The sequence below is a fragment of the Macaca nemestrina genome, chromosome 12 (genome assembly GCF_043159975.1).
Source record: "Macaca nemestrina isolate mMacNem1 chromosome 12, mMacNem.hap1, whole genome shotgun sequence".
NCBI lineage: Eukaryota > Metazoa > Chordata > Mammalia > Primates > Cercopithecidae > Macaca > Macaca nemestrina.
The window spans coordinates 3261723-3285083 of NC_092136.1; the positions used below are offsets into that span (position 1 = coordinate 3261723).

A 23361-nucleotide genomic window follows, 5' to 3' on the forward strand; every position below is an offset into this window, starting at 1 on the left:
GCATGAGTCTTGGAACTGACTCCACTGAGTCTGACCAGTATCCCAGTGAAACCACCTTTGCGAAAATTACAACTGAGAAAATTATGATAGTGAAAGGGATCTGACCTAACCAACTCCATCTTGCTTCTAACCTCCAAGCTGCCCTTTTCTTCCTGGGTGTGGGCCAAACTGACTTTGGGAGGAACTTAATTTATAGTTTAATTTTGAAACAAAGATGATGACAGCCCCTTCCTGAAATAAACCCTCTTCTTGCCTGGGGACCTATATTAGTCTGTCCTCACACTGTTATAAAGAACTACGTTAGACTGGGTAATTTATAAAGAAAAGAGTTTAATAGACTCAGGCTGTACAACAAGCATTGCTGGGGAGGCCTCAGGAAACTTACAATCAAGGTGGAAGGTGAAGGGGAAGCAATGCACATGTTTATCATGACAGAGCAGGAGAGAGAGAGCAAAGGGGAAGTTCCTCACACTTTCAGACCATCAGATCTTGTGTGAACACACTCACGATCATGAGAACCGCAAGGGAGAAATCCGCCCCCATGATCCAATAACTTCCCGCCAGGTCCCTCCCCAACACTGGGAATTACAATTCAATGTAAGATTTGGGTGGGAACACAGAGCCAAACCATATCAGGACCAGACTGCCTTTGTAAGACAAATACATTAGCCACAGGATGAGAAATTATGGCTTAGTAGTGGTGCAGACAGAGTTCACAAAATTCCTGACCTCCCCAATTGCTCGTAGGGATAACATCACTGTTGTAAAACCTAAGATTGGGGCTCTACTTATTTTTCAGGCCCTGCATTCTGATGCATAAACTGGTGTTATCTAGACCAGAAATCTGGCTCAAGCAGTTCTGCAATTCCACCCAGGAACAGAAGACGGCGTGAATAAACCAGTTTGACCCCTTATTATTCCATCTCTAACCCAGCCAATCAGTACCTCCCATCCCTGGCCCCCAGTCAAGTTATTAAAACAAACAAACAAACAAAAAAAACAGTCTCAATTTTGGGGGAGATTGTTTTGAGTGATAAAACTCTGGGCTCCTGTTCAAATAGCTCTGCATAAATTGAAACTTTTCTCCATTGCAATTCCCCCATCTTGATCAATCAACTCTGTCTGGGTAGAAGGCAAGGAAAACTCACTGGGCGACTACACCAACACTTTAAAACCGTATGTCTTGCACAGGCCCTTTGACGCTCAGATTCTTCATGTGCACAGGGCATGCGTCAACTCCTTGCTTGCAGGACTGACCACAGGTTAGAAGTGTGAAGGGGAGTGCCTCCAAGTTGCTAGCTCCCCAACACGGCTGTCGTCTATGGCGAGGGCTTCTCATCTGTCCGTGAACTCTGTCTCTTGATGTACCGCTCTCCTCTGAACTCAGACTCCTCAGTGTGGTCCTCCAGGGACCCCTGACCTTGCCCTCTAATTCCTCTGAGCTTCTTTTCCGAGGCTCTCTTGACCTCTGAGAAATGAGCTATGGTAGGAATATGAGGACTAAACTGTGACCTTTCTTCTCTTGCCCAAATTCCTATCTGGCCTGTGGAGTTGTACCCTACAAACCATAACATCTCATCAGATGGGTTTTTATTAACCCTATATAATGTGACTCACTTTTCAACCTGACTCTGGTGTAACATCACATGACAGGTAGCAGACTCTGGAGGGGAAATCAAAACATTGTATTCCAAAATACATTTCTGTGACATAGTTTGAAATGGCCTTACAAAGCTGTCTTTTGTGGCAAAAATTTGCATCTGTAGAGAATCTCCATTAACAGATCCAGGACTTCTCCCTTCTAGACCTTTCCTGGATCTAGGGGAGGTTAGCTGAGAGCCTGACACCTCTGAGGTCTGAGAAGGGACGTTGGCCATCTACTCTGTGAGTGCTGCCTAAGAGGATTCATCTATTTAATAAGAACCACGGTCTCCATAAGCCTGGCCTCTCAGTCTAGGCATTCCTTTCTACTGAATTCAAGCCTTTCGATAACAGCTTAACACTCTCAGCCAACTGTCAACTAAAGAATGCCTAAAACCCATCTATGATTTATAAGCTCCCTTTTTGGGCTGAACCAATGTTTACCTTCCTTATATTGGTTTATGATTTCAGCTGCAATATCTGTCATAACCTGACCATCTCAAGCACCTTTTCTCAGGACCTCTAGAGATTGTGTAACCTAGCCCAGCCCCTCATATTGGCTCTGAATAAACCTCTTTAAATATATTTTGGGAGAATTTGGATTTTTCTGTTATCAAATGTCACGACAAAAACAAAACAAAACAAAACAAAAACAGAATATCTGTTTGTACCCGAATGATCCACCCAGGTCTGGCAGTGTAGAATGAATGCCTGCTGTGGATAGGCAATGAGAAAACAGATTTCAGGCCAAGGGTTTTGACCCCCCGAGGACACTGGGTTTGGGGCTTCAGCTTCCTGCTGTTTTCTCCAAATGCCGAGGGCTTGTGGAATGTACTTGTATCTGTCCCAGGCTGGCAGGGAGTAGGGGCCACTGCCCTGAGCTCAGAGGAGCCCTCCTCCAAGATAAGTGTAATCTGCCAGGACCCCAGCTTTCTTTCTCTCTCTGTGGTGGGTGGGGTAAAGTCTGGGTGCCCTCGACTCTTCCGGAGTCTGCTCCTTGTACAGACAGAGCCAGCAGACCCTTTAGTGTGGCACAGTTTTGGGAGTTGTGAGGGAGGTAGGAGGACACTGAAGCCCCTGCCGCATCCAGTTCTGTGCACTCATAGAGCATGGCCAGATGGGGCTGTGCTGTGGGGAAAGCTTAGCCCTGGGGGCTGGCACAGAGAGGGCAGGTGTGCCCTGGAGAAAGGAAGAAGGGCCATGGGCTGGAGCTGGAGCTGGGGTCTTGAGGGAGCTGCTATGTGTGGATGAGGCTGAGCATGAGAGAGCAATGGGTGGTGGGAGCTTGGCAGAGGTGGGTGGGTCTGATCTCCCATGCAGGAAGTGGGGAGCAGGAGTAGGGTGATAACTCATCATTGAAACCCAGAGACACTTGAAAAAAAAAAAAACTTAAATTTTGAAATTGAGACTCACAGGAAGATGCAGGACAGAGCTTCTGTGTAGCATTCACCCAGTGCCCCCATGATAATCTCTTTTAATTCTGACAAAATATTGATATGGTTTGGCCGTGTCCCCACCCAAATCTCATCTTGAACTGTAGTTGGCATAATCCCCACATGTCATGGGAGGGACCTGGTGGGGGTAATTGAGTCATGGGCATGGTTACCTTCATACTGGTCTCCTGATAGTGAGTTCTCATGAGGTCTGATGGTTATATAATAGGTTTTCTTCCTCCTTCACTCTGCACTTCTCCTTGCTGCCGCCATGTGAAGAAGGACATGTTTGCTTCCTCATCGACCATGATGGTAAGTTTCCTGAGGTCTCCCCAGCCATGTTGAACTGTGAGTTAACTCTTTCCTTTATAAATTACCCAGTCTTGGGTATGCCCTTATAGCAGCATGAGAACAGACTGATATAAATATTCACAACATAAAAGTTACCATTTTTACCACTTCTAATTGTATGTTCAGATCAGTGACTTCAGTTCCCTACCTATGGTTGTTCAACTGTCACCACCATCCTTCTCCAAAAACTCCTCATCTTCCCAGGCTGACTCGGCCCCAGTAAACACCCACTCTCCACCCTGCACTACAACTGTCATGCACTGTAAAAAATAAGAAACAGGCCTTGGCATGAGGCTGTCAACTCAGTCACAGAACTTACATGGATTTCTCCTGTTTTTATGTGGATCTCTTAATGTCTAGTTCTATGAAATTTTATCACATGAGGATTCAAAGAACCACCATCACAGTGCAGACACTGACTGTTCCATTGCCCTAAAGAAACACCTCACTTACATCCTTCCCTCCACCCCAAGCCCTGGCAGCCACTGATGTGGTCTTCCTGTAGTTTGATCACATCCAGAATGTTGTGGATCTGGGATAGTACATGAGACGCTGTGATCTGACGCTGACTTTTTTTTTTTTGAGAGAGAGTCTCGCTCTGTCACCCAGGCTGGAGGGCAGTGGCATGATCTCAGCTCACTGCAACCTCCGCCTCTTGGGTTCAAGTGATTCTTCTGCCTCAGCCCCCTGAGTAGCTGGGACTATTGGCACACACCACTACACCCAGCTATTTTTTGTTGTTGTTGTTGTATTTTTAGTAGAGATGGGGTTTCACCATATTGGCCAGACTGGTCTCGAACTCCTGACCTCTTGATTTGCCTGCCTCATCCTCCCAAAGTGCTGTGATTACAGGCGTGAGCCACTGCACCTGATCTGACATTGGCTTTTTTCCCCACTTGGCATAACATCTTTGAGATCCATCCAAGTTGTAACATGGGCCAACAGATCACTTCCTTCTACTGCTGAGTTAAATTTCATTGTGTGGATAGAGGCAGGTTTTCTCCCCTAACACTACAGACAGGGTGGACGACCTCCTAAAATTTAGTTTGGGTGTCAAGACAATGAAGCCTCCCTCCAAGCGTGTGTGACAAGGTTCCTTCCTGACATGGTGCAGCTTTCTGGTGGCAGCAGGGTGGCTGCATGAAGACTTGAAAGTGGCTTCAGAGAGCAGGGAGAGCAGACGGGCTTGGGACCGGGTGGCAGTCAGTCTGGGGCTAGCTTGGGGGTGCCCAGGGATGGGGTGGAGTTCTTGCTGGCACCAAGAAACAAGCACCAGGCTTTCTTGTAAGCTTGTCCTGATGTGGGGCAGAGAGGGAAAGGGAGAAGTGCAGCCTAAAAGCTGTCAGCATCAAACATCAGAAATGAAGCGAATGGCTTTTATCAAAAAGACAAAAAGGAATAAATGCAGGAGAGGATGTGGAGAAGAAAATAACATCTTCCCTACATGTAGCATCCTGGAGCCCAGCTCTTCCCACAATCCAGGTCCCCACCCTGAAAATCTGTGACAGGTCTCAGTTAATTTAGCAAGTTTATTTTGCCAAGGTTGAGGATGCATCCCCATGGCACAGCCTCAGGAGGTCCTGATGACATCTGCCCAAGGTGGTCAGGGAACAGCTTGGTTTTATACATTCTAGGGAGACACGAGACATCAATCAACCTATGTAAGATGAACATTGGTTCGGTTCAGAAAAGATGGGACAACTCAAAGTAGGGAGGGGCTTCCAGGTCGTAGTAGATAAGAGACAAACGGTTGTATTATTTTCAGTGTCTGATGAGCCTCTCCAAAGGAGGCAATCAGATATGCATTTCTCTCACTGAGCAGAGGGACAACTTTGAATAGAAAAGGAGGGAGGTTTGCCCTAAGCAGTTCCCAGCTTGACTTTTCTCTTTAGCTTAGTAATTTTGGGGCCCCAAGATTTCTAAGATTTATTTTCCTTTCACATTTCCCCCTGTTTTCTTTTTAAAAATATTTTGGAGAAAGCATTTTAGGAGATAATTAGTCCCTGGTCTCAGAGTTCATCTGATCTCTCAAGGCTAGGATGGTTTCTGCCTAGATAGGTAGGTCCTGGGTTATTAGGAAAGTTCATTTTTAGAAGGTTGTGAAGTCTCAAGTCCTAAGAGGAGAAAATAAGGAGAGGGAGAAAATGGGGAGAGGGAGAAAAACAACAACAAACAAAAGGCCAATCCTGGGACATCAATATAGGCCACGTTACTCTGAAGTCCATACATCAGTAGGCAGATAAGAAAGTGGCTTATGTATGTAAATAGGTTGCTGTTATTTTCTTCTGAAGTTTAAGTTGTTCAGCTTCAGTCTGTAGGGCTTTAAGAAAGCACAGGTTAGGTTTCAGCAATACCACATTAAGAAAAGTCAGGGGGAGAAAAAGGAAAAATATTGACAACTTTACTTTGAAGTCTTGTGGCCTAGAAAAATTAGCATCCAGTCCAAACTGCAGAAAAAAATTGAAAAATTGAAAAACATTAGGCAGGACTAGAATCTAACGACGGTGTACTATAGTTTTTGACACATAGTTTTTCTCTCTCCAGTTTCCTGTTTTTACTAAAGACACATCATGGTAGGATCGATTTGCTTTATTATAGTTAGCCAGATTATTTGTATAAAGTGAAGCAAGAATAATTATTTTCTACATAGGCTTTTATAATGGGCTTTGATGGAACTTTGTTCCCTAGAAGGAATCTCAAATAATACTTTTTTAAAGCTGAGCTCAGCCATGGATTTGTACAAAGAGAGGGTGAACTCCTCTCTTTTTCAGGTCCCAGGATAACTTGGGACCCTGGGCCTGTCAGAAAGTGACATGCTTTACTTACCACAAGTCAGGAACCCTGTGCAGGGACTGTGTAGACATGTAATGAAGACAATTTTCCCAAGGGGCTTTTATTGGCTCTGTAAGTCAAGTTTGATTCCTTAAAGGAAAGCACACCATTCCTCTCAAAGTCTTGGTAAAATAACTGTTTCTCCAATTGTGTCTTGTTACAAATGAAAACAGATTCTTATTGCACTTACACAAATAACTATATCGCTATAAGTTAAGAATACTCGCAAATAGGTTCCAAATTCTGGAGAAATCAGGTAGAGAGAAACAAATATGCTCCAAATTTTGTTTGTAGATGTATACTCAATTGCTAAAAGATGTCAGTAGCTCAAAAGGCTCTGAAAAACAAAACAAAGGCTCAGCAACATTTTAAGCAAAAAGTCAAAAAGATTACTTCGGTGTTCTATTAGTTCAGTCCATACAGTTAACTCGTGTTCTGCTTGATATTCATGAACATTTCAGTTCTTCATGAGTTCTGAAAAGTTTTTCCTCTATTCTGATGTCACAATCTCCAAAGTTATCAGAAACCTGCATTCAGGAGCACCTGTCAGAGTTTTATAGCTGGTTATAAAATCACCTTCTAAAGAGGACCAAAACAAGAAAACAATTGTTCGTGGATGACAGAACGTTTTAACACAGCCAGAGTCAAAGACACAATTGACAAGGAAATTTGTTACCTCTGTGGCACACAATAACTTAACATAACAATTATAATAATTACTGATAATGTGTATTACATCATATCAGAATTATAGGAGTTTCTCATGATTGTGAAACACATACCAATAACATATTTACACAAATGCAGCCCCCCCAAAAAAACCAAACACCATTTTATATATGACAATGCCTCCTGTATAATTTTTATACCAAATAAGCCAAATTTGTTATTTTTGGACTTTAGGGAATCTAATATCTTAACAGATTAATTAAGTCAGAAAAAGACATAACTTATAATTTGATTTTGGAAAGTTTGTCAAACCAAACAGAGGTTTAAAACACTTGATATCACAAAATAAGATCACAGGTCATTGTAAAATAAGTCATTTATTTGAACAAAGTCATAACTCAAGGATTTCAAAAAAAAAGGTAAAAACCTTCATTCTTTGAGAAAACAGAATTAATTTTCCAAACAATAAGCCCTAATAAAAACAGCATGAAGCTAATTAAATTTGTTTTCCAAAATTTTATAAACAATCTACAAAATTTTAATCTTGACCATAAGATATAACTTTCATAAGACTTTATAACCTTTATTAAGGAGTCAGTTAATGCTTCAAGAAAACCTTGTTTTTTTTTTTTTTTTTTTTTTTTTGAGATGGAGTCTCGCTCTGTTGCCCAGGCTGGAGTATAGTGGCTGGATCTCAGCTCACTGCAAGCTCTACCTCCCGGGTTTATGCCATTCTCCTGCCTCAGCCTCCTGAGTAGCTGGGACTACAGGCACCCGCCACCTCGCCCGGCTAGTTTTTTGTACTTTTTTAGTAGAGACGGGGTTTCACCGTGTTAGCCAGGATGGTCTCGATCTCCTGACCTCGTGATCCGCCCATCTCAGCCTCCCAAAGTGCTGGGATTACAGGCTCGAGCTACCGCACCCGGCCAAGAAAACCTTGTTAATCTGACACAGGGCCCACATGCTGGTCTTGCATCAGTGTGCCTTTGACATTAGTGGTTAATTTATAGATAAACTGAACTTATTTTTTCTCTCAAAATCAGCCTTTGCAATCTCACATGCCCAGCTCTTCCATGATAGTCCCTGGGCCTTGAGGAGCTGAACAGCTTTAATTTCTTACCCTGTGTCTCAGGAGTGCAGTATATTTTGATTGGCATCTTCTGCAGGGCCTGAAAATGAGGCTTGAATTGCTGTCACTTTTTAAGATTTGGCAGAACTTGTGGCCGGGCGCGGTGGCTCAAGCCTGTAATCCCAGCACTTTGGGAGGCCGAGACGGGCAGATCATGAGGTCAGGAGATCAAGACCATCCTGGGTAACACGGTGAAACCCCGTCTCTACTAAAAACTAGCCGGGTGACGTGGCGGGCGCCTGTAGTCCCAGCTACTCGGGAGGCTGAGGCAGGAGAATGGCGTAAACCTGGGAGGCGGAGCTTTCAGTGAGCTGAGATCCGGCCACTGCACTCCAGCCTGGGTGGCAGAGCCAGACTCTGTCTCAAAAAAAAAAAAAAAAAAAAAAAAAAAGATTTGGCAGAACTTGGTGTCCTTTTTAGACTCTGGAGTCAAAGCCCTGTAACTCAATGTCACTAGGATTTTAAAAGCACATACAGAAAGATGTATGTATGTAATAACCTTAAATTTTTTAAAAAAATTTAATCTCAGTTTTTTTGTAAGCAAACCAAAATGTAGTAATAATGGCATAGAAATTATTTTGATAAAATGTAAAAATCTGTTAGACCAGTTACCAAAGACAAAAGGAAAGACCTTCTGTAGTACACAGAATAATACTTTGGAAAAAAATATTTCCTTTAGATCTTTTTTTTTTTTTTTGAGACTGAGCTTCACTCTTGTTGCCCAGACTGGAGTGCAATGGCGTGATCTCGGCTCACCGCAATCTCCGCCTCCCAGGGTCAAGAGATTCTCCTGTCTCAGCCTCCCAAGTAGCTGGGATTATAGGCATGTGCCACCATGCCAGGCTAATTTTGTGTTTTTAGTAGAGACAGGGTTTCTCCATGTTGATCAGGCTGGTCTTGAACCCCTGACCTCAGGTGATCTGCCTGCCTTGGCCTTCCAAAGTGCTGGGATTACAGGTGTGAGCCACTGTGCCCAGCCTCCTTTAGACCTTTAAGAAAACATTGTTGGCCAGGCACGGTAGCTCATGCCTGTAATCCTGGCAATGTGGGAGGCCAAGGTGAGTGGATCATCTGAGGTCAGGAGTTTGAGACCAACCTGGCCAAAGTGGTGAAACCCCATCTCTCCTAAAAGTACAAAAATTATCTGGGCTTGGTGGTGGGTGCCTGTAATCCCAGCTACTTGGGAGGCTGAGACAGGAAAATCACTTGAAACTGGGAGGCAGAGGTTGCAGTCAGAACAGATTATGCTATTGCACTCCAGCTTGGGCAACAAGAGTGAAACTTCATCTCAGGAAAAAAAAAAGAAAAGAAAAGAAAAGAAAACTTTGTTAGCATCAGGCCACAACAAACAAAACTTGAGGGAAAAAACTTAAATGAGCTGAAAATGAGTTGAATGCAAGTATTACTATTTCGTGCCTTTTAAAAGGAAAGAGAAAACTGAAAACAGTGAGATGCAATAAAAGTTCAGCTTTCAGTTAAAAAATTAAAATCTCTTATAATTTATTAAGAATTAATCAATCCCTTAAGAAAATTTTATTGTTCTAACCAATTTTTTAGTGTGTGTTTTTTTTTACATCAGACCCAATCTCTAGAAAGACCATTATGCTTTTCCTTTAATTATAGACAACCTGATCATATAAAAAGTTTTTTTAAGTAAATCCTCTTATTGTAGCTTACACAGAATGTTCATGACATGCTTGGACTTTCTGGTTTGTTCTGAACATCCCTCTTTCTTGAACAACCAGACATTTTATTCTAGGACTACATTTGCCATACAAGATTATTTCTCATATAAAATTACTTCTCTTTAGGCTTTCTTACCAAAAACTACCTCTTTATTTCTATAACTTTACTTATATCTCTCTTATTTCCTGGTTCCTTTCATCTTGTTTTATACATAACCTTCAGAAAACTTTGAATTAGACAAAAATTGTTCACTTTTTTAAAAAGGACACTTTTTAAAAGAAAGGATGTTTTCCTACAATATATTTTTTACTGGAAAATATCCAAATGAGCAATATCTATTATTGAATCTAATATAACTTTAGATTCTAAAGTATGACAACTTTGTCTACAAGTATTTATCACATTACATTTACCCAATTATTTCATTTTGTTTACCTAGGTTATTTCCGAAAACTATAATAGTCATCATTTAAAGTTATGAAACTTGTCTTTGCAAAATTCTAACTGAGATATCAAAAAAGATATGTCCTAATTGACTTCATCTTGCTTCTAACCTCCAAGCTGTCCTTGTTCATTCCTGCATTTTGGAGGAATGTAGTTGATAGTTCATCTTTGAAACAAAGAAGATGGTCCTTTCCCCAAACAACTGCCTTACTGCCCATGGACTAGACTGTCTAAAGCCACAAGATTAGAAGTTATGGAAATTTTACTAAACAATTCAAGATGTAATTATGTTCGTTAAACAAATATTAATGTCTTATTTTTTAAAATTACACAAGCAAAGATTATTCTGTTTGGGGCTGGGTTTATAGTTTTGTGATCCCTATGCCAAATTTTGACACCTTATAGTATTTGGCAGGGATAAGTTTGAAATTGCTTGACTAATAAATGTAAACAAAAATGTATGCTGGAAATTCTTAAAACATTTCTAATATTACTTTACCAATAATTTTAAAGACAACTTATTTATTAAAGATTTTACTTAAGTTACATAAAACTTGAAAAAGCTTTTGACTAGTCTTTTTTTCCTGATAAAATATTAGATTCAAGCCCTTTTATTTTCTTAAGCCAATTAGTTAGAGCTCTTACATATATATATTTGAGATGGAGTCTTGCTCTGTCACCCAGGCTAGAGTGTAGTGGCATGATCTCAGCTCACTCCAACCTCTGCCCCCTGGGTTCAAGTGATTCTCCTGCCTCAGCCTCCCAAGTAGCTGGGATTACAGGCATGCATCACCGTGCCTGGCTAATTTTTGTATTTTTAGTAGAGACGGGGTTTCACCATCTTGGGCAGGCTGGTCTTGAACTCGTGATCTTGTGATCCACCTGCCTCAGCCTCCCTAAGTGCTGGGATTACAGGTGTGAGCCACTGCACTCGGCTTTTATATATCTCAGTAGTACAACATCGTGTACACAACACATAAATATGTATATGTATTAGTCATGCCAATAGGACTACATCTTATAGAGTCATAACTCCCCTTTTTGTTCCCATCTTAGATTTTCAAATTCTTGATAACCTGCTTCAATAGGTTGTATCAATTCTTGATATCCCTAGGCAGTTGTCAGTTAAATAGTCTTAAATTGTGATATCTGAGGAGGGATGAGGGATTGCTAGGCAGCCAGGGCTAGTGGGGTCACCCTGCCGCATCCCCTGCTCCCCCAACCCTCCAGCACAGTTTATAACCTGTTCTCTGTGGTTTGGGAAGGCTAACAGTTGTGTTAACATGAGCTTACAGTATAACCCAAGAAACTTCTGCATGGCACAGAATGCACCGGGTGACTTTTTGCAAGGTAGACGTTGTGTGTTGTGGGATGAATATGTTGAAGTATCTACTTTAATATAAGTCAATACGGAGTATACATTGAAGTCCTAATGCCCAGGACCTGTGAGTGTGATCTTACATGGAAACAGGAACTTCGTGCATGTCATGTTATAATAAGGTCATTAGTATGGGTCCTGGTTCCACATGACTGATGCTGTCACAGGACTTACAGGACAAGAAGCGAGACGCAGACACATGTGGAGAGGAGGCTATGATGGTGCCGGCACAGGTTGGAGCAATGCAGAATGTGGAAAACAAAAACAAAAACAAAAACAAAAAACTCCCCCAAATCACAAAGCCAAAGGGAAACATCAAGCTGGGAACCACATAGGACAAACCCGCCTCCCATTCTACTCCTAAATAAGATCACTGCAAATATGAAAAAGCTACAGCTCTCCCTCACTATTTGCCCACAAAGAAACTCCCTGTGGACAAAGGACAGGCAGAAGTCAAAGTCCTCCCTTGGCTCCCGTGAAACAAATGCATATCCGATGGCTTCTTTTGCCCTATTGTTTCACTAAGTCAGACTAAGGCATGAGTGACTATTCCTGTAAACTGTGTATTCAGGGAAAGGCTAATCAGAAACTCAAAAGAATGCAAGTTTGTCTCTTATCTACCTGTGGCCTGGAAGCCCCCTCCCCACCTGACTTGTCCCACCTTTCCAAGCCAAACCAGTGCACATCTTACATGTATTGATTGATGCCTCATGTCTCCCTAAAATGCATGAAAGCAAAGCTATGTCCCAACCACCTTGGGCATATATCATGAGGACCTCCTGAGGCTGTGTCATGGGTGCATCCTTAACCCTGGCAAAATAAGCTTTCTAAATTGACTGAGCCCTGTCCTATATACTCTTTGGTTTATAGGTCACATGCCCCAGGACACCTGGAGCCCCCAGAAGCCGGAAAAGACAGGAGGGCCCTGCCCTGGAGCCTCTGGAGAGAGTGCAGCCCTCCCGACACCCGCATTTCTGACTTCTGGCCTTCAGAACAGTGAAAGACTCTATCTGTATAGCTTTAAGCCCCTCACTTTGTGGCCGTGGGATCCTATTCCATGGAACTCGTGCTGCTTTCTGCAGCTACCCGGTTGTCAGATGCTTGGATGAGGTCCTGTACATCATGGAGAGCAAAGTGCTTTACTGAAATTGAATGTTACTCTCATTAACAAAATACCTTACCAGCAACACTGCGGTGACTGTTGGGCAGAACAGCTGGGCACCGCAGCCTGGTCGGGGTGGCATGGGGTCACCATCACAGGGTGCACTCCAGCCCATTGCCAGACCCCGCCAGGTCACCCTGAGGCATGGGTCTGTTACTGGTGTCTCACAGCATTGCTGCCTGAGCTACCAGGTGGGACTGAGTTTGAGGCACCATCCTGAACTGAGCCTTTGGTTCACACAAGCCCCGGTCTCCCCTGGGGCAGCTGGTTCGAGAGGACAAAGTGCTCCTGGGGGGACCACTCCAGCCCCATGCTGATCACACAGAGCATCCCCTGCAGAGAAAACCTTCTCAGGGTCCTGGGACCTCCCTGGAGAAGAGCAGACATCCCAGGTGGTCCCAGATCTTTCTCACAAGAAACCTCTCACCCCGGTGGGTACTGGGGTACACACAGACCCTTGGGGAACTGTGGCAATTCCAGATCCCAACTCTATCCAGGAGGGCCCAACACCCACTGCTGACACAAAAGGAGCCCATGCTCAGAAAGAAGCTGGGCTCTGTAGAAAGACATGGCACAGAAAGAACTCAAGGAGACGCAGACTGGTGGAGGGGGGCGGTGTTTATTTAGAGGACTAAGCGTCCAGCTGGACTTTAGCAGATAATGAATAACAAAGAGCTTTTCAGTGGGAGGGTGAGGTCCACAGGAGAGGCCACAGATCTGGGCATGGCCGAGTGTCTGCCGCCTCCTGGGCCTCCCTGAGCTCCAGCACTGGCCAGGGTGGAGGGCAGGGGAGGGAAGATCTCCAAGGAAGAAGGGAAGGGCAGGGCGGTTTGGCCCCAGCAAGTGGAGTGAGCTTTGTGATGGGCAGCAGAGGAAACGGCTCACCCCAGGATCCCCAGTGGGGTGATGATGTGGAGCACAGGGTGAGTGGATTTTCAAGGCAAAGACGTGGCATGACCAGAGGAGCTCTGTTTCTGATTCCAGGGACTGTCATATTTCAGAGAGACACAGCTAAAAACTGCATCACAGGTCTGGGATACAGGACGGCCTTCACCTGACACCTGGGGCCAAGCATCAAATCTTACACTCGCAGCACACAGGGATGCAGCAGCTGGACTGGGAGCAGCAGGGCTTGCAGCAGCTGGACTGGCAGCAGGATGACCCACAGCCTGAAGAACAGCAGCAGGGCTTACAGCAACTGGACTGGCAGCAGCTACAGGAGCCACAGCCCCCCTTGGATCCCCCACAAGAGCCACAGCTGGAGCAGGAACAGGCTGGCACACAGCAGCACACGGGCTTGCAGCAGCAGACGGGCACACAGCAGCTGGAGCCACAGCCCCCACAGCCGGAGCCACAGCCCCCATAGCTGGAGCCACAGCCCCCCTTGGACCCCCCACAGGAGGTACAGCCCCCCTTGGAGCCCCCACAGGAGCCACAGCCCCCCTTGGACCCCCCACAGGAGCCACAGCCCCCCTTGGACCCCCCACAGGAGCCACAGCCCCCCTTGGACCCCCCACAGGACCCACAGCCCCCCTTGGAGCCCCCACAGGAGCCACAGCTGGAGCAGGAACAGGCTGGCACACAGCAGCACACAGGCTTGCAGCAGCAGACGGGCACACAGCAGCTGGAGCCACAGCCCCCACAGCCGGAGCCACAGCCTCCAGAGCAGCCACAGCAGCCCATGGTTCTGGTGTGCTGAGAATGGAGCAGGTAGAGGAGCAGGTGAGAGGCAGGTGCAGATGTGGAGGCCCCTGAACCTGGGCCCTTTATATCCCTGCCCAGGGTGAGGTGTGAAGCTGGGCACATGGTCACTTCCTGGTTCCTGTTTGTGCCATTTCCCCAGGGAGATTTTGTTTGCTTTCTTGAAACTAGAAACAATCACGTTCTGTTTGCCGTGTTTTGCAGTTTTAATTCCGGCTCTGCATCTCTAATCTGACTGGCGCATGCCACACCCATGTTTCATGGAAGGGACTGACTAGGGCCCCCAGGCGCCCGCTGGACCTGCCGCACATCCCCTTCCCCAGTGGTTGTCCCCACATGACTCCTGGCCATCAGGGGAATGCCTCTGAACAGCCACCAAGAGACCCGGAGAGCTTGGCTAGGAGGGGCACGCAGGACCTCATAGCTTTCACAGCTCTTAGGGCAGGAGGCTGGGATCAACTCCTCCCTCCTGGGGGGCTCCCCAACTGGGCAGCTGCCAGCAACTGCTTTCAGGGCCTCACGCCTGAGGCTGCATCAAACCCGAGGCCACACATGTGCAGGGTGATGGGGCTGGGAGGGGCCCGACACACCTGATCAGAAAGGCAGAGCTGGCTGGGTTACTTTTCCCACACTGTTGAGAGAGACCTTCGCAGGATGTCAGAAAAAGAGGGAGCCAGAGGCAGGGGTGAAGCCTGTGTCCTTGTCCAGGAGCTCCAGTGACAAATGACCACAAACTGGGGGCTCAGACAACAGGAATTTGTTCTCTCACAATTACGGAGGACCCACACCTGGGTGTCTGCAGGCTGTGCTCCCGCCAAAGGCTCTCGGGAGGCTCCTTCCTGCCTCTTCCAGCTTCCGGGCTCCGGGTGTCCTCTGGCTGTTCCTTAGCTGTGGACGCATGGCCCAGCTTCTGCCTCCCCAGCCACAGGGCCGTCCCCTGTGCTCCAGGCCTCTCTTCTCCTGCAGTCAGGTTCCTCCGGCTTCCCTCTTATCAGGACACTGAGGTCACACTCAGGGCCCATCCTGGAGTCTAGGATATCCTTCCCATCTCAGGATCCTAGACACAATCACGTTTGCCAAGGCCCCTCACATCCACAGGACCCAGGAGCCTGGATTTGGGGGCCAGGAGGGCATCAGTCAGCCAAACACAAGACGCCCTGGAGCCACCCTGGGTGCCCGTCCCTGTATGACAAGGTGGGTCCCTTGTGAACAGAGCTTTGGGTCCCAACTGGCCTCCCTGCAGAAGCCACTGCCCCTTGGGGGTGTTGGGCGAGAGGGGGCAGGCACTTGCTAGGGGTTAGAAACTTTGGGGATTTTGTGGGTCTGCTGGTACCCCACGGTCTGTGACAGTCAGACGATGTTCTGTGCAAGCTCTGCGGGGAGAGGCTAGTTACAGTGCAGGCTCCACACTCCCTCGGCACCACAACCTCTCCTCCTGCCCGCAATCCTGCTCCGGTCCCACGAGAGCCCCTATTTCCAAAAGGGAGGCCTCAGGGGACAGGTCCCTCAGCTTCTCTCACATTGATGGTCCTGATGCCAGCATAAGGGTCCATGCTGGGCCTCTGGGAGCCCAGAAACAAAAGGGAGTTTGTTTTCTAGATCATGGTCCAGCAGGAGGCCATAAACCCCCAGCGGGGAAGTGGGGCCGTAGCTGAGTGGAGATAAAGCAGTGAGTGGCGGTGCTTTCCCCACCGTTCAGGGCAGGAACTGACTAACTCTTTCTCGGTTTTTGTTTGTTTTTTGTTTTTGTTGTTTGTTTGTTTTTGTTTGAGACAGAGCCTCACTCTGCCACCCAGGCTGGAGTGCAATGGTGAGAACTCAGCTCACTGCAACCTCTGCCTGCTGGGTTCAAGCGATTCTCCTACCTCAGCCTTCTGAGTGGCTGGGATTCCAGGCGTGTGCCACCACGCCTGGCTAATTTTTGTATTTTTAGTAGAGATGGGATTTTACCATGTTGCCCAGGCTGGTCTCAAACTCCTGACCTCATGGGATCTGCCCGCCTTGGCTTCCCACAGTGCTGCCATTACAGGCGTGAGGCGCCACACCCACCCTGACTAACTCTTTCCGTTCAAGGCTGGGGGTTAATATTTTGGGCCATGCAGTCACTGTGACAACTGCTTGACTCTGCCCCAGTGACCAAGGCAGGCACAGATGCAGAACCGCCCACCGCAGCTGCGCTTCAGAGAAACTTTAGGAACAAAAGCAGGTGGGGCTGGACCCGGCCCATGGGCTGTAGCTGCCCAGGTGGGTGATGCAGGTGTTCGTGTGTGAAGATGGCACTGGGGCAGGTCCGCCTCAGCCACCCAGCGCTGTCTAAATTGCAAGACTCTTCCTGACCTGAGAACACGCCTGTAGAACTAAAACAAACAGGTTTCCTCAGAAGAACGTGAGAAGTGGGGGCTTTCCTGGGGTGTCCACAGAGGTCCACCCAGTGAGGTCACGTTGCCTGCGTGACGGGGCCTGCTCTCCACTCCCATTCACTTGGGTTCTGGGTGGACGATCTCCAGGCAGAAATGCCTCCATGGGGTTGATTTCATGCACCACAAGTGCACAAGTGTAGGAGGTCCCCAGCCGAGCTGTAGGTGGCGCCACAAGGCATCTGCCTCCTCCCCTCCTGTTCATCGTCCCCAATCCTGGCCTTTGAAGTTCATGTTCACACAGACACCAACTTGCACTTAATTGCTCTGAAGCATCAGCTCGTGGCCTGGCAGGATCCCATCATCGGGAATTCCATCTCAGGGGCATGGCCAATGCCACGGCAATCTCCATCCCACAACGCTGCCCCCGGATAGACCAACCCTGGACCCAGAATCCAAGAGGACCAGCCTGTTCGCTTTTCTCCACTGGAGCCTTCTCAGAGGAGAGCTTTCATCCTGACTTGGATAACTCGGGAAGTGCGGGCTTAGCTGGCCTGGAGATGGCATCCCGGCTGCCGCACAGGCCACAGAGAGCGTTTGTGGAGATTGCCCGTGGTCTCTGCATCTGGTTCACGCTCTCAGCCAGGGTAGCTGCCTCCCTGTGAGGACTGCCGTGACATCCAGCGGTGACAGTTGCTGCAGACTGAGGCAGGCAGCACATGCCAGGATCCCTCACCCCTCACACTTCCACAGTCCTGAGAGGTGGGAACACCCACTTTTCAAGGACAGGCAGCGCGGCCTGCAGGCTGTGCCCTACCCACACCCAGGGCAGCCACTCCGGTGTCTAGGCAGGAGCCGTGCAGGTGTCTGCATGAGTCAGCAGAGACCGGGAGGTTTGGGTCAGCAGCTGCCATCAGCACGGGGATGTTGTCAGTTTCACATATGAAACAGTCACCCTAGGTTCATCCAGAATCTTGAGCCACACTGAAGGTCTTCCTGCCAGCAGCTCCCAGAGTGCTCTGGTCTCTCTCACACAGTGAACATTTTGCAGCCAGTGTGTTAGCCCCTTTGCCCTGACAGCCAGGAAGCTCAAGATGTTGTAGTGAAGAAAACAATGCGCTTCTAACCATTCAACTGTGGTTTTCAATCCTGGCCTCTCCTGCCTGACAACCGCCTCCTAGCTGGGCAGGGTCAGACTCTGGTGCCATCAGATGGCGTGGCCTGGAGGTGGAGTCAGGGGACACTTGGGGCTGCCTCTTGCAGGGCTGTGGGCCGGACAGGAGCCTGGAAGTGGGTGTGAAGCCACGATCTATCCTTCCAAGGCCCCAGGTCCCCTCTTGTGGATCGGCGCTGAGATGAAGTCAGCCGGGCAGTGGGAGCCTGGCCCTCGAGGGTCCCGGGGCATTACTGGTTCTGCACAGGGCAGATCTCCAGGTGATGGTGATCAGACATTGGCCAGACAGGGCCCGTGGGGTAGGGCTGCAGCAAGCACAGGCTTTTGGGAGAGGTGTTTGCTAGTGGGCCCCAGGCCCAGCGAGGTCTTGAGAGGACAGAGAATGGAAGTGCCTGAGTGAGGGGCCAGAGCGGCCTGGGGCAGGGAGGGCAGGACCTCTCCGAGTGAGGCCCTTGGGGCTGTCTCAGGGCCTCTGTGGCCTGGTTCCAGGTGCATCCTGGCTTGGAAGCACTGGGGGAGGAGGAGGTGTAGGAAGTGGGAGTCTGGCAAGAGGAAGCCAGCTCCTGCTCAGGAGGACCCAGCTCTGTCCAGCAGGGAGCCGTGAGGGCATGGTCTTGGGCCTGAGCAAGGTGTAGGGTGAGGGGAGTTCTGAAGGGCGAGGGGGGCTCAGGCTGAAACTGGAGTGGGAACCCCAAGAGAGTGCATAAGGAACAGCGCTTCTCCCTCCTTTCACTCTCGGAAGACGGAAAGTTCACTTCTGGGCCCCAGAACTCTGCTGCCTGCTTCCAGGATCGAACACGCCGCTCACTCCCTGGATAGGCGGCCGCTGTGCTGGCACAGAGGAAAGGGCTGTGAGGGTCCCAGCGCCAGCCCCCGCTGCTTCTGGTTTCTGCGTGTTCCTTCCGAGCTCTAGACCTGCACCTCTTGTTCTTCCATCTTAGAGAACACCGGTTTGCTGATGATGACGCCTGTGTGCCTGGGAACACGTATGTGTCATTCAATGTGTTCCTTGTAGCATGATCAGTTCACAATGTGGAAATGAATGAAGGCTACCCGAACAGGAACGCTTGGAGGCTGTTTACGCGGAGCTGGCTCTGGCAGGGGGTCAGTGGTGCCACCTGCATCGGGAACTGTCGGTTGATACATTCAGTCTCTCAACACTTTATTCGCATATCATTTAAACAAATTTCACCAAATGTTTTGTGTGTATATTTAAAAAGTCAAATAATGCCAAGAGGCTTTTAATAGCTTCGCCTTGCTCAGCCCAGCCTCATGTAGGGGATGGGCATGTGTGTAACAATGCACCTTCTGCTGTTACTGGCCAGGCTCTCCGTAGGTGCTGGTCCCACTGGCTCTTGGCGTACCATTTTGAGAGCGTAGGTGTTTACTTTCTGTTGTGATGTACGAGGACTCACCTCTCCCGCACCTGTCTTTCGTGTCCTCCAAATACGCTCCCTGTGTGTGTTTTGTGAAACCACTCTTTCCATTGTTGGAATGTTTATGTGAACATTGTTCTCTGTGGAGCCACGCTGCCCATGCGGGTGACAGTTCCTTCTGACTCAGCCGCCTTCTTCGGAAGCCTAGGTTGGCTTTGTTTTTTCACTTTTATCATTTGTTCTCCATGAGCCTTGATTCTCCCAGGGTTTCACTGTCTCATCTCTGCCAGGAGAGACTCCAGGCACTAAGACTTCTGTCTGGCCCTATGCACAGTGATCACAGGGCTCAGGTGAGAGGTGGCGTGGAGGGGAGGTTTAGCCAATCTGCTTCTTCAGGAGCTCCTGGGTGACGAATCTGTCCCTGAACAGCCTGTTTTCTTGGGACCTCTTTTTTCCAGAGCCCCTGTCCTCCTGATCCAAACTGGGTGGATCTGATTGGACCACACAGAGCTGTCAACCCAGGTCTCGGTCCTCGCCTCTCCTGGGCTGAGCCCCCTCCTTCTTAGAGGCTGGGCCTTCTTCCTTCTTGGTTTATGCCTTTAGTTGACAGAGAAACCCCCCACCTTGGACCCCACCCCACGTAGCTTCCTAAGTGAGCCTGGAAAGGTACAGCCAAGTTCTTGCATGCATTACTCTATCCTTTCCGTCTTTGCAGGGACTTAAACTGGGAGACTGAAAACCATGTCCCGTTCCAGCATCCAGCGCTGCTGTTGTGAAATCCAACAGAAATTCTTCCCAGCCTCCTGTCGTGTGGGGCCTGCGTTCTCTGTCTGGAAGCTTGGGGCCCTCTCTTCACTCCTGATGTGTAGATATCTCACGACGGAGGCTCATTCCATTCACTTTCAGTGATTGCACTGCAGCCCCTCTCGTGTGGAGGCTCGCAACCTTTGCCACTGGGGCTTTTTTTCTTACATAATTTCTTTGATACTCTCCTCTCTTTCATTTTCCAGTTTTTATCCTTCTGTAAGTCCCATTAATCTGATGCTGAGCCTCCTTGATCAGGCCCAAGAACTCCCTTTCATAAGTATGAGTATTTTGTAATTATTGTTATTTTTTTTGAGATAGGGTCTGGCCGTGTTGCCCAGGCTAGAGTGGGCAAGACTTTGTCCCACTTTGTCCCGGCTCCATGGGACAAAGCTCCCACACTCAGGATCGTCCTGGACCTCACCCTAGATGCCTCTTCACCTGGGGGTTCACCTGTGTCCTTGATCTCATCCTCTATAATAAACCAGTAAACATAAGCAAGTGTTTCTCTGAGTTCTGGGTGCTGTTCTAGCAGATTATCAAACCCAGGGAGGGTGGTGTTGAGTAAAGGAAAATAAAAATCTCAGGACCCCCAAGCTCCTTAGGCCAAAGGGAAAGTTAAGCCCAGAGGCTGAGTGGCACCGCCCTCTCGCAAAAGCAGCCCTGTTCCTCCATAGCCTGTGTTGTGGTGTGTTTCGGTCTCCAGGCCCAGGAAACGGCAAAGGCCTCAGGCGTTCAGGACGCTGCCCCCGCAAATCACTCATAAATATGCACCATGCTGTTTGCAAAACTTCTCAAGACGTGTGTCCTGCCATCAACAAGGACGTGCCCGTTGTGACTTCAGGCCTGCAATCCACGTCCAGCTCCTAAAACGAAAGTCTTCCATTCCACACCGATCATATAGATTATGAGTTTATCTTCCCAGGAGCAGAACAAAAACAAGATGATACCAGTCCCTCCTTCACCTACCCAGAGAGGTCTGCACAACTGACTCTTCCTTTAGTCCCCTTTTCTCCTCAAACGCCCACCTTACCTCATGTAAAATGCAGACTTACTGGGCACTAACTAAAGTCTCACAGGAATGCAACCATTGGCCTAACGCTTACCTGCCTCTTCCTACCTGCCTGCTTCCCTTTAAGGAAATGTATAAATACCAAACTTCCCAAAAACCTCTTTGGGAAAACAGCCACAGACGTGCCTGCGTCTTGCATTTTTCCCAGGTGCGCCTTAAAGCAGACTTAGTAAACCCTGGTGGATAGAGAGCTTTGCCTCAGCCACTCATTTTAGGTATCAGTGTGAACCCTGATTTATAGCCTGTTGGTTAGAAGCTCCAGAGACCTGGACTAGTGATTGGCATCTGTGTTAATCTGTTTTCACACTGCCGATAAAGACATACCTAAGACTGGGCAATTTACAAAATGAAGAGGTTTAATGGACTCACAGTTCTCCTGGGGAGGCCTCACAATCATGGTGGAAGGTGAAAGGCACATCTCACATGGCGGCAGACAAGAGAATAGAACTTGTGCAGGGAAACTCCCCTTCATAAAACCATCAGATCTCATGAGACTTATTCACTATCACAAGAACAGCACAGGAAACATCCACCCCCATGATTCAATTACCTCCCACCGGGTCCCTCCCACAACACGGGGGAATTGTGGGAGCTACTGTTCAAGATGAGATTTGGGTGGGGACACAGCCAAACCATGTCAACATCTCAAATGAGGACAGTCTTGTGGGACTCAGCCCTTTGCCTGTGGGATCTGAAATGAACTCTGTTTCAGGATGGGAGTGAATCGCAGGACAGTATCAGAGAATCAGTTGGTGTGGAAAGAAGCAGACAATTGAGTGGTGTGGGGAAAACTCGCACATCAGGAATGAGAGTGTTCTATGTGTGAGTGTAGAGAAACTACGTTTTTCTCAGATTCATACTGACAACAAAAGCTATACCACAGGTGGAAGAAAACAGAGAGGGCCTCTTTCTGGTCCAGGCAAGGGGTGGAGGCCATTTTTGTCTTTCACCTTCTTCTGTGGGTTCATCTCTCTCTTGCTTGTTGGTTCTGAGGATTATTTATTTTTTGAACAGCTCATTGACTTAAAAATATACATGTTTTAAATACAGCACTTTAAGTTTTATTTATTTATTTATTTATTTATTTAGAGACAGAATCTCATTCTGTTGCCCAAGTTGGAGTGCAGTGGTGCAATCTATGCTCACTGCAGCCTCTGTCTCCCAGGTTCAAGCAATTCTCTTTCCTCAGCCTCCTGAGTAGCTGGGATACAGGCGCCCACCACCATGCCTGGCTCATTTTTGTATTTTTAGCAGAGATGGGGTTTCACCATGTCCTTTTAGAAGTTCCAGGGTTATGAATTAATGTTGACTTGTTAATTAAGTCAACATTACTTACTAAAACAGAAACTCAGAAGCAATTTCTAAAACTTCTGTGTTGTTGAGTTTTCACTTTCTTGTCACAGTTTCGTCAGGCACTCATTGTCTGCCATCCTATAAGACACTGGCTTCCCAAGCAGCCTCCAGTGCTCTGCTGTTACAGACGCCTGGGTCTGGGGGCTCCAGCCTTGCAGCCCACCTCCTCCTCCGCCGGCTCCTGCCTTCCCTCCCCATGAGTCAAACCTGCTGGACTTTGGCTGGGGCCCTCCAGCCTCCAGAACTGGGAGAAATGGTGTCTGTTGTTCAGTCCTCCAGGCTTACTTTGTGGGTTTCATTCTGGCAGCCAGAGCTGACAGAGGCAGCAGGGAAGGGACAGGTGGGTGCCTGAAGCAGAGGTCTGCATAGGGAAGTGTTACAAGGAGGCAGGAAGGAGATGTCTGTAGGATGTCTTCTAGGAGATGCTGTGGGATTTGGCGACTTGTGGGAGAAAGAAGCCCAAGGGGCCTCCCAATTCTGTGTTCTGGAAGACAGGAAAGATGGTGAGGCCCCCATCCAAGTGGATGCCATGGCTGAGTTATGCCCCCTGGTTCATACGTTGGAGTCCTCACTGCAGTATCTCAGAATGGGACCTTATTTGGAGATAGCTCTTTACAGGGTGATTAGTTGAAACGTGGACCTCATGGATTAGGGTGGGCCCTAATCTAATCTGTGTCCTTATACAAAGAGATAAGGATGCAGACACACACAGAGGGACGAGCACGTGAGGGTACAGGGATGGCAGCATCTGTAAGCCATGGAGAGAGGCCTCAGGAGGACCCGGCCCTGCGGCACCTCG

At 47.9% G+C, this 23361-nt stretch overlaps 1 pseudogene; it reads left to right on the forward strand.

The window, feature by feature from the left end:
* The first annotated feature begins 13585 nt into the window (after positions 1–13585).
* Positions 13586–14591, forward strand: LOC139357674 (mediator of RNA polymerase II transcription subunit 15-like; annotated as a pseudogene).
* The last annotated feature ends 8770 nt before the right edge of the window (positions 14592–23361 follow it).